General features: G+C 39.1%; 1 protein-coding gene across 5 annotated transcripts in view; it reads right to left on the bottom strand.

Moving 5' to 3' along the window:
- TFEC (transcription factor EC) overlaps positions 1–14,868 on the bottom strand; it is a 789,619-nt gene that overhangs the window by 372,310 nt on the left and 402,441 nt on the right. Inside the window, exon 2 of one of the 5 annotated variants that reach the window (XM_060414727.1) lies at positions 10,439–10,650. The exons of the other annotated variants lie outside the window; for them this stretch is intronic. The gene's annotated coding sequence lies outside the window, so the exon portion shown is untranslated. The remainder of the gene's footprint in view (positions 1–10,438; positions 10,651–14,868) is intronic. 5 annotated transcript variants of the gene reach the window in all.

The raw sequence follows: 14,868 nt of genomic DNA, 5'->3' as shown, positions 1-14,868 counted from the left end.
ACGTATATGTTCTTCAGTAACAAGTGTCTATTTAAAGGCCAGGTGAGCCTTCCCTCATGGCTCATTAGTAAAGAATCCACCTGGCAATGCAGGAGACACAGTCTGATCCCTGAGTTGGGAAGATCCCCTGGAGAAGGAAAAGGTAATCCACTCCAGTATTCTTGTCTGGGCAATCCCATGGACAGAGGAACATGGCAGGCTACAGATCACGGGATCCCAAAAGAGTCTGCTACAACTCAGCAAGTAAAAAACAACAGTGTAGCAGCATGACTATACATGAGATTGGAAATATGGAGAAGTAGAACATGCTTTTGGAGAAGGCAATGGCACCCCACTCCAGTACTCTTGCCTGGAAAATCTTATGGACGGAGGAGCCTGGTGGGCTGCCGTCTATGGGGTCGCACAGAGTTGGACACACTGAAGCGACTTAGCAGCAGCAGCAGAGTATGACTTTTGATCAAAGAAGAGTCTATCTCCTCTGTTGACTTTGAGGTAGACTGGAATCCAGATTTTCTGGACTCCAAGACCCATAAGTTTTCAACTAGCTCAAGGGTGGCAGAAGCTGCTGACAGCTCCTCCATCCCCCAGCCTCTCTTAGAGTTCCAGCGGGACCACATGACCAATTATAACAGATGGGTAGGAGTGGGAATGGCGCAGGTCACTCTGAAACCATCCTGACTCTTCTAGCTCTCTTTCTAGCACATGAGGAAACAAGACTTTACAAAACAGAAACTGAGTATGGGGTAGGAATAAATTTATGGAAATCACTTATTATTCACATTAAAATGTAACTAGGAAGGTCAGTACAAACAAAAATCCTTATTATACAGAGCAGTTATATGATTTTAAAATTTATTTTCATTATCTTTTGCTATTTTCTTCAAATTCCATTTAAGTATTTCACAGCTTTGATCTTGCTAATGTCCTTTAGGCTTTATTTTGTTTTTAATATAGCCAAATAATGTAAAATAACATTCATCTGAAACCTCGCTGTTTCTGCCCTTTTCTGTCGATGTCTCTCTGTCTCACTGTGTCTTTCTGATTCTCTCTCACAAATATATACACATACCCATTATTTTCCACATTTACTCTGAATATTACAAAAATCTACCACCATGAGTAAATTTACACAAAAAGTCAAAATAAAATTTAGACCTAAATGTTGCTTACGGCTTGTTAACTAATAGCAACCCACTACCAGTATGATTCAATGATTAAAATTGCTCTTTCATTTGAATGGTTAAAGAAGACAGTGTGGGCAATGGGGAGAAGGAGGGGAAGGAGAGAAAGAACAGGGTGTGACTGTGTTTAAGAGGAGGTATGAGTGTTAGAAATGCAGAAGTACAAGTAGTTAAAAAAAAAGAATGTTTTTGAAGAAAGTTATATGGCAGAAAGGAGCCCATTACCGAAGCATTGAGTTTATAATTTAATGCCTATTCTTTTATATACTTATTTGTTAATTTCTTCAATTTATTTTGCTGGCTCACAAATTGCACCACCCTTTTTAGATAGGAAAATCAAGTACAGGAGAAAGATAACTAGGAAATTGTCTGGGACTTTATGTTGCTTGATGCAGCAGTGCCCCTCCCCCGCTTTTAAATAGAAATATGTAGGCCAGTGGTTTATCAGAAGAAAGCTGTCTTCATACTCAAGAAACTCAGGGGGAGGTCGCTGAAAAGAACAAGCAGTCCACACAGAAACACGCCCAGAAGAAACAGGCATTCCCTGAGCTGGAATGTTAGATGTGCTTTGAAGTAGCTGAGGTGATGCTGCTCTCCCTGGAAAAAAGTGGGAGTAAACCAGCAAGGTCATTCACCTTGGCAGCTTGGGTAAGAGCAGAGTTGGTCAAGCAGTCCATGGCTATATATATACATATATATGTACAATGCACTTTTTAAACTTATTTTTAATTGGAGGATGATTGCTTTACAATGTTGTGTTGGTTTCTGCCTTACAACAACACAAATCAGTCATAAGTACACATACATCCCCTCACTCCTGAATCTCCTCCCTTACTTCCCCCTAGCCCACCCCTCTGGGTTGTTACAGAGTAACAAGTTGAGCTCCCGGTGTCTACAGTAACCTCCCAAGTACTCTTGCCTGGAAAATCCCATGGACGGAGGAGCCTGGTGGGCTGCAGTCCATGGGCTCGCTGAGGGTCGGACACGACTGAGCGACTTCACTTTCACTTTTCACTTTCATGCATTGGAGAAAGAAATGGCAACCCACTCCAGAGTTCTTGCCTGGAGAATCCCAAGGACGGGGGAGCCTGGTGGGCTGCCATCTCTAGGGTCGCACAGAGTCGGACACGACTGAAGCGACTTGGCGGCAGCAGCAGTAGCAGCTATTTGGTATCGTTTTACATATGGTAATGTATATGTATCATTTCTTCTCTCTCATTTTCTCCCACCCTCTTCCCCTGCTGAGTCCCTATGGCCATATTTTTATTCAATGTAGTTGACTTCTCAGTGGATGGGGTTTAGGATTCCATAACTAACGAATCAACAGATGAAGAAACCAATTTAAAAAGTGGTGGTGGGGGTGGGAAACAAAAAACCTTGACTACTAGGAGCAAATGGAAGATGCATTTGTGTGCAAATAGGAAGCTAGGGCATGAGGTGGTGACAACTGATTAGATTTGGAGACCAGAATCCTGGACACTTATCTAGTCTGCACCACGTGTGAGTAGCTTTTTATGTCTGGTCTTCATTTTCCTCATCAGTAAAATGAACAGATTTATATTAGATGATCCAATAAGACTTTCTCTCATACCATAAACATTCTATGCATAGCTTTCTGACTGGCTGAAAATTCTGACTCAATATGACTCATAGAATGTAACTTTGTGCTGGCTTGTCCTTGATCCTGGAGCACCTCGACGCCTCAGTGAACTCTTCCTCTGAGGTCTCCTTGTATAATGGTGAGACTCCCCACAACACAGGAGCCATCCCCCCCCCCCACCCCGTCCTTATTGCTAGGGATTCGGTTCTCACTTTGGCCAATTCTATGGTGATCTTATCCTCTGAAGATCTGCCTAACCAAGTTTGCTATAGAAAACTGAACCCTGGTGCTAAACTGGGATTTAGATGCTCAGTTTTGCTTTCTGTTCCTTAAAAATTGAGAGCAAAGTAGTTCTGAATTAGAATGAAATGATTAATATAATGTGCTAAAGTTTGCTTCTAGGGCCATTATTCCAGTAATTAAAGAATCATGTGGATGCTCCAAAATAGCAATTGCTAATTAAGATGCCATCAAAAACTACTAGAGCTCATCAATGAATTCAGCAAAGTTGCAGGCTACAAAATTAATATACAGAAATCTGTTGCAAACCTATACCCTAACAATGAACTATCAGGAAGAACCATTAAGGAAACAATCCCATTTACAATCACATCAAAAATAATAAAACATCTAGGGATAAATCTAACTATGGAGGTAGAAGACCTATATTCAGAAAACTACAAAACACTGATAAAATAAATTGAAGACTACATAAACAGATAGAAAGATATACTGTGTTCATGGGTAGGAAGAATTGAGATCCTTAAAATGACAATAATACTCAAGGGAATCTACAGATTCAATGCAATTCCTATCAAAACACCAAAGGCATTTTCACAGAACTAGAACAAATACATTTAAATTTTTATGGAAATACAAAAGATCCCAAATAGCCAAAACAATTTTGAGAAAGAACAGAGCTGGAGGTATCATGCTCCCTGACTTTAAACTCTACTCCAAAGCTACAGTCATCCAAATGGTACAGTCCTGTTTCAAAAAACAGACACAGAATAAGAAGCCCACAAATAAACCCACATACTTATGGTCAATTCAAGAAGGCAAGAATATACAATAGGGAAAAGACAGTCTCCTCAATACATGGTGCTGGGAACTAGACAGCTATATGTTAAAAAAAAAAAAAAAAAACTCAAAATGGATTAAAGACCTAAATGTGAAACCTGAAAGCACAAAACTCCTAGAAAAAAACAGGCAGAACAGAACATTCTGACATAAATCACAGCAATTTTTTTTTGATCTGTCTCCAAAGGCAAAGAAAACAAAAAGAAACAAATGGGACCTCATTAAACACAAAAGCTTTTAGACAACTTACTGAATGGGAGAAAATTTTTGCAAATGATATGACCAATAAGGTGTTAATAGCCAAAATATATAAACAGCTCATGCAATTCAATATCCAAATTTAAAAAAAACTACTTGATTTTAAAAAATGGGCAAGACACCTAAACAGACATTTTCCAAAGAAGACATACAGATGGCCAACAATCAGATGAAAATATGCTCAACATTATTAATTATCAGAAAAATGCAAATCAAAACCACAAGGAGATATTTCTTCACACCTGTCAGAATGACTATTACCAAAAGGACCACAGATAACAAATGCTGACAAATATATGGAGAAAGGGAATCCTTGTACATTGTTGATGGTAATATATGTTGGTGCAGCCACTGTGGAAACCAAAGGAGGTTTCTCTAGAAACAGAACTACAATATGATGTAGCAATTCCACTCCTGGGTCTATATATCCAAAGAAAACAAAACATTAATTTGAAAATGTACATGTATCCCAATGTTTATAGCAGCAACATATATAGAGGAGCCAAGATATGGAAGCAACGTTAGTGTCCATCAACAGATGAATGGATAAAGATGTGGTATATATATATATATATATATATATATATATATATATATATATATATTCAGTGAAACAGTGCTCAGAAATAAAGAAGGATGAAATTTTGCCATTTGCAACAACATGGATGGGCCTGGAGGATATTACGCTTAATGAAGTAGGTCATTAAGACAGAGAAAGACAAATACTGAACACTATCACTTATATATGGAATCTAAAAAACAAATGAGTGAATATTACAGAACAGAGACTCATTTAGAGAAAAAACTAATGGTTACCAGTGGGGAGAGGGAAGGGAGGAGGAAGGGGCAGGATAGGGGCAGGGGATTAACAGGTGCAAACTACTATGTACAAAATAAATAAGCTGCAAGGATATATTGTATAATACAGGGAATATGGCAAATATAATAGCTTTAAATGAAGTAGAATCTATAAAAATTTTGAATCACTATGTTGTACTGAAACTAATACTATAAATCATCTATACCCCAATTAAAAAATGTAAAACAATAAAAAGTTACCCAAACAAAGTTAGTAAAAGCAAAACAATAAAAATGTCCGTTGATAGATAAGTGGATAAAGAAGATGTGGTTTATACACACATTTTATTGAAAAATGAAAAGCAATTAATGTTACATGAGGAATCTTAATGATGTTTTAAACTTTATTCTTCAAAATCTTAGAATCACTATATTAAAAGTTTGTTCCAGCTATATTAAATCACTGATTTGATATCAGCCCACCAACTTCTTACATGTTCTTTACTTATTAAGATATGCTGCCTTAGGCATTTAGGAAAAATAAGAATTTCTAAATTATATGTTATTCTTTTTCTTTATGGTACACAATTTCTATTTTTCTAAATGCCTACTCAGTAATATGTTCTTCTCACGCTTTGCCTTGTCAGATGGTTTTAAACAAAATCTTTTTTGGTTTGGTTTATATTCCTTAACTGCTTTGAACACTGCAGACATATGATAAAAAATTCACTAGACCAGAAAAACCAATCTTGTAGCCACTCAGTACAATCAATAAAAATCTACAATAAAAAATACAATGAAGTATACTGTTTAACAAATTATTTTTTCTTTTGGTGGAGTTTCAGTGGGAAATTTAATCCACTCAGATCATCTAAAATGGTTCCTTCCATGGCATTAAATAAACCACTGGGCTGATGAGGTTGTGCCCAATCATTGGAAGAGAGACTAGGAACTTTAACAGCTCTATATAAATAAAGACATTTCAACTCAAGGCACAGTTTAAGATCCAGCCCCAGACACAAGGAGCCTGAAGGCAAGAGGACTTTGAAGGAGATTCCTGAATAAATAGTGAATCTATTACTAAGGAAAACCAGGGTAAATCCCTTTTGATAGATCTCAATTAGGCACGAATTCTAGAAGACTTTGCTCAGAGTCATATTGGAAAATTCTCCAGTAAATATAGCCACAGACCAGACATTTTCATGGGGTCATAGAAAAACCCAAGACAGCCCTGGATCAGAGTCGCCAGTGTCTGTACTATCCCAAAGAACACATTGGAAAGCAAGACTACTACTTTGAGACTTGGCATGTTAGATTCAGAACTTTTACCACCTTCTTGGAATTCAATCCCTTCAAGGATCTGAGAAGACTCTCTGAGTTGTCATCTGTGGCTGAGGCCAGGTTCACAAACCAACAAGAAGATTGTAAGATAAGTTGGTGATGGAGCAGTTTAGGATCTCCACATTTCAGGAGTTCCAGGTCTTAGTCAAGGAAAGTGGTTTGGAAAATTGCAAAGACCCAAAGGACGTGCTAAGAAATGAAAAGAAACCCAATAAATAGACCACAGTCACCTTACAAGGAGAAAAATTTCTTCTGCAAATTTGAACATTCAGATGGTAGAAATTGAGGTCAGTGACATGGGTAATGGGAGAAACTTATTCAGGAAGCCCAAACCCTCTAGGAGTGACATATGTCAGATGACAGAAGGAACAGAATATTCTCCTGTCAAAGACCATTCCTGAAAAAAGGGTACACTGGTGGGTCTGAGACTCAACAAGAAATTGAAGAAGGGCCTGATGGAAGACGGGGCAGAAGGAAGAATACTTAAATTTCAGGGTCGTGAAAGGGAAGTTTTGACTCAGAGTGGACACAAAAGAGGCTCTCAAAAGAGTTCCAAAAGAAAAATGGGACAACAGTTCCATTTCCCAATAAGTACCTCAAGAAGGAGCCACATATTTGTCCTGAGCTGCTCAGGACAACATGGGCCAAATTCAATTCCTTCACTGAACACTGTAGGTCATCCTACTGGAAAAGAAGTCACAGACACTGAATGAAAGTAGGGTATGCAAAGAAAAGCTTCCATTATAAACCTCAGTTTGCCAGAGCACACATGCAGGAGAGAGATTCTTTAAATGCAATATCTGCCCCAAAGTTTTCATGCAGTCTTCAGATCTCCAAGCTCACCAGCAAATCCATGCAGGCAAGAAGCCATGCCATTATGAACTCTGCACTAAGGAATTTACCCACTACTCCACCCTGTGCACTCACCTGAAGATCCACAGAAAGAAGAAACCGTGCCAACATGAAGACTTCAAGAAATCTTTCAGTCACAGAGAGAACCTCAACATTCACTGACAAACTCACTCTGGACTAAAACAGCACCCTCTGTCAGTTGGGGACTTTTAAACACCATATACAAACACAATTAAAAATTATGTCCCAATGATCCCACCATCAGGTCCAAATCTCTTCTCCTCTAAGAAAGAAATTAATCTGTTACAAAAATAATGTATGATATGTTGAGCAATTAATGAGATTTCTGGAACATAATGGAGGTTTTATAAATATTAATTTCAAGAATCTTTGAATAATTACACATCTTCCCTATTGGTTTTTGTTTTCTACTTCATTATATCCCTTTGTTTTACTATAAGATTTTGGTTTGTGTCACCATTCTTCTTCAATGAATGCAAGTTTCATGAGTTTTCAGTATTTCATAATCAAACTGAAGCTGCTTAAAACAAATAAATAAATAAAATATGGTTTTTCACTGTACAAGAATTAAGATGTCCAGTTATATATATTGCTTTTGCCATTTCACTCCAGTAGTGTTCCAGTTTGCTTACTTAGCATAATAATCTCCCTCTTAATGTCATCTTACTTTTTTATTACTTTAATGCCATCTTACATATTTATTTTTGATTTCATAATTTTAAGTGTTTTTTTTTTTTAAAATAAACTCAAGGCACTCACATAAATTGTCTTCCATTCTTTGGTATTTTCCTCCAGACCAAGTTCATCATTTTGTCTTTCACATACCATATTTCTCATCTAATTATCCAACTATTGATTGATGGATCACGCTTTTACATCTCATTCTTTTATAATATGACTGTGGACACTGTATGGTAAAATCTACTTGATAGTCTCTCCTCATCTCTTGGTATGACATTTAAAGATCTAAATTTTGAGATTTTTAAATCTCTTGTTCTATTTCCTGTATACTGAAGCTACCAAGGGAGAAATGCTTAAATGAAGTCACAAACATGGTTTTCCTTCTGAAACACTGTTACTAAATACATTTTAGCAGGACCCCTGCACCCAGCCAGGGATACATTCACTTCTGCAACCTTCTCCTGCTCTATCCACTTGGTACACATTCCTGGAAATGCACAACTTTTTGCTTTTGCTGAGATCCTACAGTGAGAGCTCGTGCACTCAAGTGTTTCCTGTATTTCTCTCCTGACTTTCCAAGGATGCCTCCTCAATCCACTTCCCTCCTTATGGACGATGTTGGTGAGAATGTCATAATGTTGTGGAATGCACAACATTAACAGTGTTGTTTCTGCCAAATAGAAACAGAGTGCCACATCAGAATTCACTCCTACATTCAACACCTATTTTTCTGTGTCAACTCTGTGGTGAGCACCATTCTAGGTTTACATCAGTGGGAAAAAAAATAGACCTGTTTATTAGCCTTCTGTATGTCTTCTTTGGAGAAATGTCTGTTTAGTTCTTTTGCCCACTTTTTGATTGGGTTGTTCATTTTTCTGGTATTGAGCTGCACGGGCTGCTTGTATATTTTGACAATTCTTTGTCAGTTGTTTCGTTTGCTATTATTTTCTCCCACATCACTCTTTGTTAGAGAAATGCAAATCAAAACCACAATGATGTATCATCTCATGCTGGTCAGAATGGCCATCTTCAAAAAGTCTACAAACAATAATAGTGGAGAGGATGTAGAGAAAAGGGAACCCTCTTACACTATTTATTGGTGGGAATGCACACCAGTACAGCGACTATGGAGAACAGTGTGGAGATTCCTCAAAAAACTAGGAATAGAACTGCCATAAAGCTCAGCAATCCCACTGCCGGGCATACACCCCAACGAAACCAGAATAGAAAGAAACACATGTACCCCAATGTTCATTGCAACACTGTTTACAATAGCTAGGACGTGGAAGCAACATACATGTCCATCCGCAGATGAGTGGATAAGGAAGTTGTGGTACATATACACAATGGAATATTACTCAGTTATACAAAAGAAATGCATTTGAGTCAGTCCTAATGAAGTGAATGAAACTGGAGCCTACTATACGAGTGAAGAAAGAGAAAGACAAATATTGTATACTAATGCATATATATGGAATTTAGAAAGATGATAACGATACTACATTCAGGGCAGCAAAGGACACAGATGTAAAGAACAGACTTTTGGACTCAGTAGGAGAAGATGAGGGTAGGATGATTGGAGATAATGGCACTGAAACATGCATATTACCATAGATAACCAATGTAAGTTTGATGCATGAAACGGGGCACACAAAGCCAGTGCTCTGGGACAATCTAGAGGGATAGGGTGGGGAAGGAGGTGGGGGGTGCTGTTCAGGATGAGGGGACACATGTAAACCTGTGGCTGATTCAAAAACCATCACAACATTGAAAAGCAATTATCCTCCAATTAAAATAAATAATTTTTTTAAAAATAGACAAAGTTTCTGCCTCATGAAGATTACTTTCTGGTGGGAATGAGATAACAATGAATAAATAACAAAATATACATAAATCAGGTAATAAATGTGATTTAATAAAATGAAGCATAATAGTTATAAGGCTTGCTGTTTTGGATAGGGTGGTCAAAAAGAACCTCTGATATGGTGACAGAGCATGAACCAGAAGAAAGTGAGTAAGTGAGCCAGGTAGCTATGAGCGGAAAAATTCTCCAGGCAGAAAAGCCTAAATGCAAAAGCTGGGGACTGGGAAGGCAACTGGCATATCTGAGTCACAGTGAGGAGAACAAGGGCTTCCCTGGTGGCTCAGATGGTAAAGAATCCTCCTGCAACATGGGAGAACTGGGTTCGATCCCTGCGTTGGGAAGATCCCCTGAAGGAGGGCATGGCAATCCTGACAAGGTGACTGGTAAGCTGTGAGGTCAGATAGGTGGTGGGAGCCCAGGAAGACACTTGCACTTTTAATTTGAGGAGGATGGGAAGCCATTGGAGGGTTCTGCATAAAGGAATGATATATTCTGGAAGGATTCCTCCCTCTGTCTACTCTCCTTCTCTTAGCTTGCCACTTTCCAAATTTATGGAGAGAAGATTGCCCTTTTCTTGTTAAGCTGCTCTTAATTTTCTAACATGTTTCTGCTGTTAATTTACCTTTTTTTTTTTTAAGTTAAACAAAAGAAATTGAAGCAGTAAATCCTCTTCACTGAGCCATCTCTACCTCTGTCATTCAGTTGGAAGTTTCATTCCCACTGTGCTCTGGTGGCTTGTAGGCATGGTCTACCCATACTCACCCTCCAGCCCAGGTCAGGAAGGTCGGGTCCTGAGCTCTCTGGAAACCGCACAGCCAGCACATTCACCTACTCCAGCCTTTAATCAGCTTTGCCTGCAATCCAGTGTATGCTTGCATGGTAGTGCTTTAGTTCCTTTTTTCCTTTTTATTAAATACATGATTCAAAACAGTATTGTTCTTTGTTTAGCTTTCATCTTTCTGAGTTTGAAGTGTCTGTAAGAAACAGTTGTAGATTTATTTTTTCAAGATTGCTACCCTTAAATCAAGACTTTTTAAGAACATAAGTATGCCCTCTGATTTTTTTCTTATAAAAGAAAGGATGCTAAATTTACCACAAAAAATAATATTAAATGAATATAGGAAAATTCTTGAATATCTGAAAAAGAGGATTAGTGATAAAAATCTACCAAACTCTGCTAATTTTTTCCTGGAGTACTTAAAATTTAAAGAGACTCCAAATGTTCTTCATGGAAAAGTCTAGGTCTTATGTCTAAAGTTTACTTCCTTTGAAAAAGTTCAAATGATTAGTTGAGCACAGTAGGAACAATGGCACGAGGTTTATTAAGACGTGGTTTAAAATGTAAAGAATACATAATTTTTATGAATTATTTATCTACTAGTGGGCAAAACTGAAGAAGTTTAAAGAAATAAGAAGTGAACCTTGAACTTACAGATATATGAAATAAAATTTTTGACTATTGTAAAGGCAATCTGAATTTTTGAAAGATAAACATTGAAAAAAGCCTAAACTTAAGGTTACCTATAAAATATATTGTGCATCATGTCAATAAGCTTCTCATGTTGTACATGTATCATTATTGCGATTATTTTTATCAAAGAATTCTATTCAAATGTGTTCCATATTTTGGTGGAGAAATCCTGGCAACTACACAAAGGCTGTACCAATTTTCACTTCCACCAACTATGTATGAGAACTTTTCAAGACCCATGAAACACTATTTTCTGGTTTGGCTGAAGTTAGAGGGGTATTGTTAAATAATCTAATATTTGCATAACACTTTTTCTGAACACAATTATTTCAGTGTTTTCACAATGTGTCTAAATTTAAAAGAAAGTGCCCTTATTATTGAAAACATTTTTGTGATGAGCTAACCAATTCTCCCAAATTACAATAAATCATACTAGTGAGAGAACTACATTAGACATTTTTACTCTGAGCAAACAAACACATCCAAGACCTTTATGTAACATTATAAAACAATAAGAAAGCATATAAAAACACTTTCAAAGCAAAAAGAAAAACAAACTATAGCCAATATGTCTGCTTCTATCTTTGTATTTTTCAGTTATCTAGTCATGTCTGACTCTTTGTGACTGCAGCACACCAGGCCTCCCTGTCCCTCACCATCTCCCAAAGTGTGCCCAAGTTCATGTCCATTCCATCAGTGATGCCATCCAGCCATCTCATCTTCTGATACCCTCTTCTCCTTCTGCCCTCAATCTTCCACATCATCAAGAACTTTTCTAGTGAGTCGGCTGTTCACATCAGGTGACCAAAATACTGGAGCTTCAACTTCAGGATCAGTCTTTCCAATGAGTATTCAGGATTGATTTCCCTTAAGACTGACTGGTTTGATCTCCTTACAGTCCAAGGGACTCTCAGGAGTCTTCTCCAGCACCACAGTTCAAAGGCATAAATTCTTTCACTTTCTGCCTTCTTTACAGTCCAGCTCTTACAACCATACATGACCACTGGGAAGACTGTAGCCTTGACTGTACTGACCTTTGTCAGCAGAGTAATGTCTCTGCTTTTCAAAACACTGTCTCAGTTCAGTTTCAGTCAAGATTGACTCTTTGTGACCCCATGGAATGCAGCATGCCAGGCTCCCCTGTCCAGCACCAACTCTTGGAGTCTACTCAAACTCATGTCCATTGAGTTATTGATGCCACCCAACCATCTTATCCTCTGTCATCTCCTCTCCTCCCATTTTCAATCTTTCCCAGCACTAAGGTCTTTTCAAGTGAGTTGGTTCTTCGCATCAAGTGGCCAGAGTACTGGAGTTTCAGCTTCAGCATCAGTCCTTCCAGTGAATCTTCAGGACTGATTTCCTTTAGGATGGACTGGTTGGATCTTCTTGCAGTCCCAGGGACTCTCAAGAGTCTTCTCTGTCTAGGTTTGTCATAACTTTCCTGCCAAGAAGCAATCATCTTCTGATTTCATGACTGCAGTCACCATCTGCAGTGATTTTAGATCCCAAGAAGAGGAAATCTGTCACTATTTCCATTTTTCCCCCTTCTAGTTGCCATGAAGATATGGGGCCAGATGCCATGACCTTAGTTTTTTGGGTTGTTTTTGTTTTTGTTTGTAAGTTTTAAGCTCTCTTTCACTCTCCTCTTTCACCCTCATCAAGAGGCTCTTTAGTTCCTATTCACTTTCTGCCATTGCAGTGGTTATCATCCATATATCTGAGATTGTTAATATTTCTCCCACCTATCTTAATTCTGGCTTGCAACTCATCCAGCCTGGTATTTCTCATGATGTTCTCAGTATATAGATTAAACAAACAGGGTGACAGCAGACAGCCTTGTCATACTCCTTTCTCAATCTTGAACCAGTCAGTGGTTCCATACAGGTTCTAACTGTTGCTTCTTGACCTGCATACAGATTTCTCAGAGACAAGTAAGATGGTTTGGTATTCTGTTGAAGAGCTTTCCACAGTTTTCTATGATCCACACAGTTAAAGGCTTTATCTATCTTTAGATAACAGAAGACATTCTCCTTTTTGATTCTCTTTCACTCAGTCATTTCCAACTCTTTGCGACCCCATGGACTGTAGCCTACCATGCTCCTCTATCCATGGGATTTTCCAGGCAAGAGTACTGGAGTGGGTTGCCATTTCCTTCTCCAGACGATCTTTCCAACCCAGGGATAGAAGTAGGGTCTCCCACATTGTAGGCAGAGGCTTTACTATCTGAGTCACCAGGCTTATCTAAATCTATCTTATCTCTATCTTATCTATCTTATCTCTCATTTAAATTAAAACCCAGAAAGAAAAAGTATCATAACCACAGGATATCAATATTCTCATATTGTAATATTTCTTTAAGTTTCCATCAAGCAGTATTGTAAACATTTTTCATGGGAAGTTTTATGTCATGTTTCCAAGGGCCCACACATTTCCCTCTCTAATTGTATACTCCCCAATTCCATACATATTTAAGATAAGCTAAGCCAAGCGCTGGCGGCTGCGACCCCGCACAAGCAGGCCGAGAGGAGCTACCCCACGCCCGAGGTCAGGGGGGGTGGCCGAGAGGAGAAACCCCATGTCGAAGGAGCAGTGGCTGCACGGGCTCAGGAGGGCCTAAAGAAGCTACTCCATGTTCAAAGTCAGGAGGGGCAGCAGTGAGGAGATACCACTCGTCCAAGGTAAGGAGCAGTGGCTGTGCTTTGCTGGAGCAGCCGTAAAGCGATACCCCATGTCCAAGGTAAGAGAAACCCAAGTAAGACGGTAGGTGTTGCAAGAGGGCATCAGAGGGCAGACACACTGAAACCATAATCACATAAAACTAGTCAATCTAATCACACTAGGACCATAGTCTTGTCGAACTCAATGAAACTAAGCCATGCCCTGTGGGGCCACCCAAGACGGGCGGGTCATGGTGGAGAGGTCTGACAGAATGTGGTCCACTGGAGACTGCTGCTGCTGCTGCTGCTAAGTTGCTTCAGTCGTGTTGAACTCTGTGTGACCCCAGAGATGGCAGCCCACCAGGCTCCCCCATCCCTGGGATTCTCCAGGCAAGAACACTGGAGTGAGTTGCCATTTCCTTCTCCAATGCATGAAAGTGAAAAGTGAAAGTGAAGTCACTCAGTCATGTCTGACTCTTCGCAACCCCATGGACTGCAGCCTACCAGGCTCCTCCATCCATGGGATTTTCCAAGCAAGAGTACTGGAGTAGGGTGCCATTGCCTTCTCCGGTCCACTGGAGAAGAGAATGGCAAACCACTTCAGTATTCTTGCCTTGAGAACCCCATAAACAGTATGAAAATGCAAAATGAAAGGATACTGAAAGAGGAACTCCCCAGGTCAGTAGGTGCCAAATATGCTACTGGAGATTAGTGGAGAAATAACTCCAGAAACAATGAAGGGATGGAGCCAAAGCAAAAACAATACCCAGCTGTGGATGTGACTGGTGATAGAAGCAAGGTCCGATGCTGTAAAGAGCAATATTGCATAGGAACCTGGAATGTCAGGTCCATGAATCAAGGCAAACTGGAAGTGGTCGAACAAGAGATGGCAAGAGTGAATGTTGACATTCTAGGAATCAGTGAACTAAAATGGACTGGAATGGGTGAATTTAACTCAGATGACCATTATATCTACTACTGTGGGCAGGAATCCCTTAGAAGAAATGGAGTAGCCATCATGGTCAACAAAAGAGTCCAAAATGCAGTACTTGGATGCAATCTGA

The sequence above is a fragment of the Ovis aries genome, chromosome 4 (assembly GCF_016772045.2).
Source record: "Ovis aries strain OAR_USU_Benz2616 breed Rambouillet chromosome 4, ARS-UI_Ramb_v3.0, whole genome shotgun sequence".
In the NCBI taxonomy this organism is placed as follows: Eukaryota; Metazoa; Chordata; class Mammalia; order Artiodactyla; family Bovidae; genus Ovis; species Ovis aries.
This window is presented reverse-complemented; position numbering and strand designations above follow the sequence as displayed.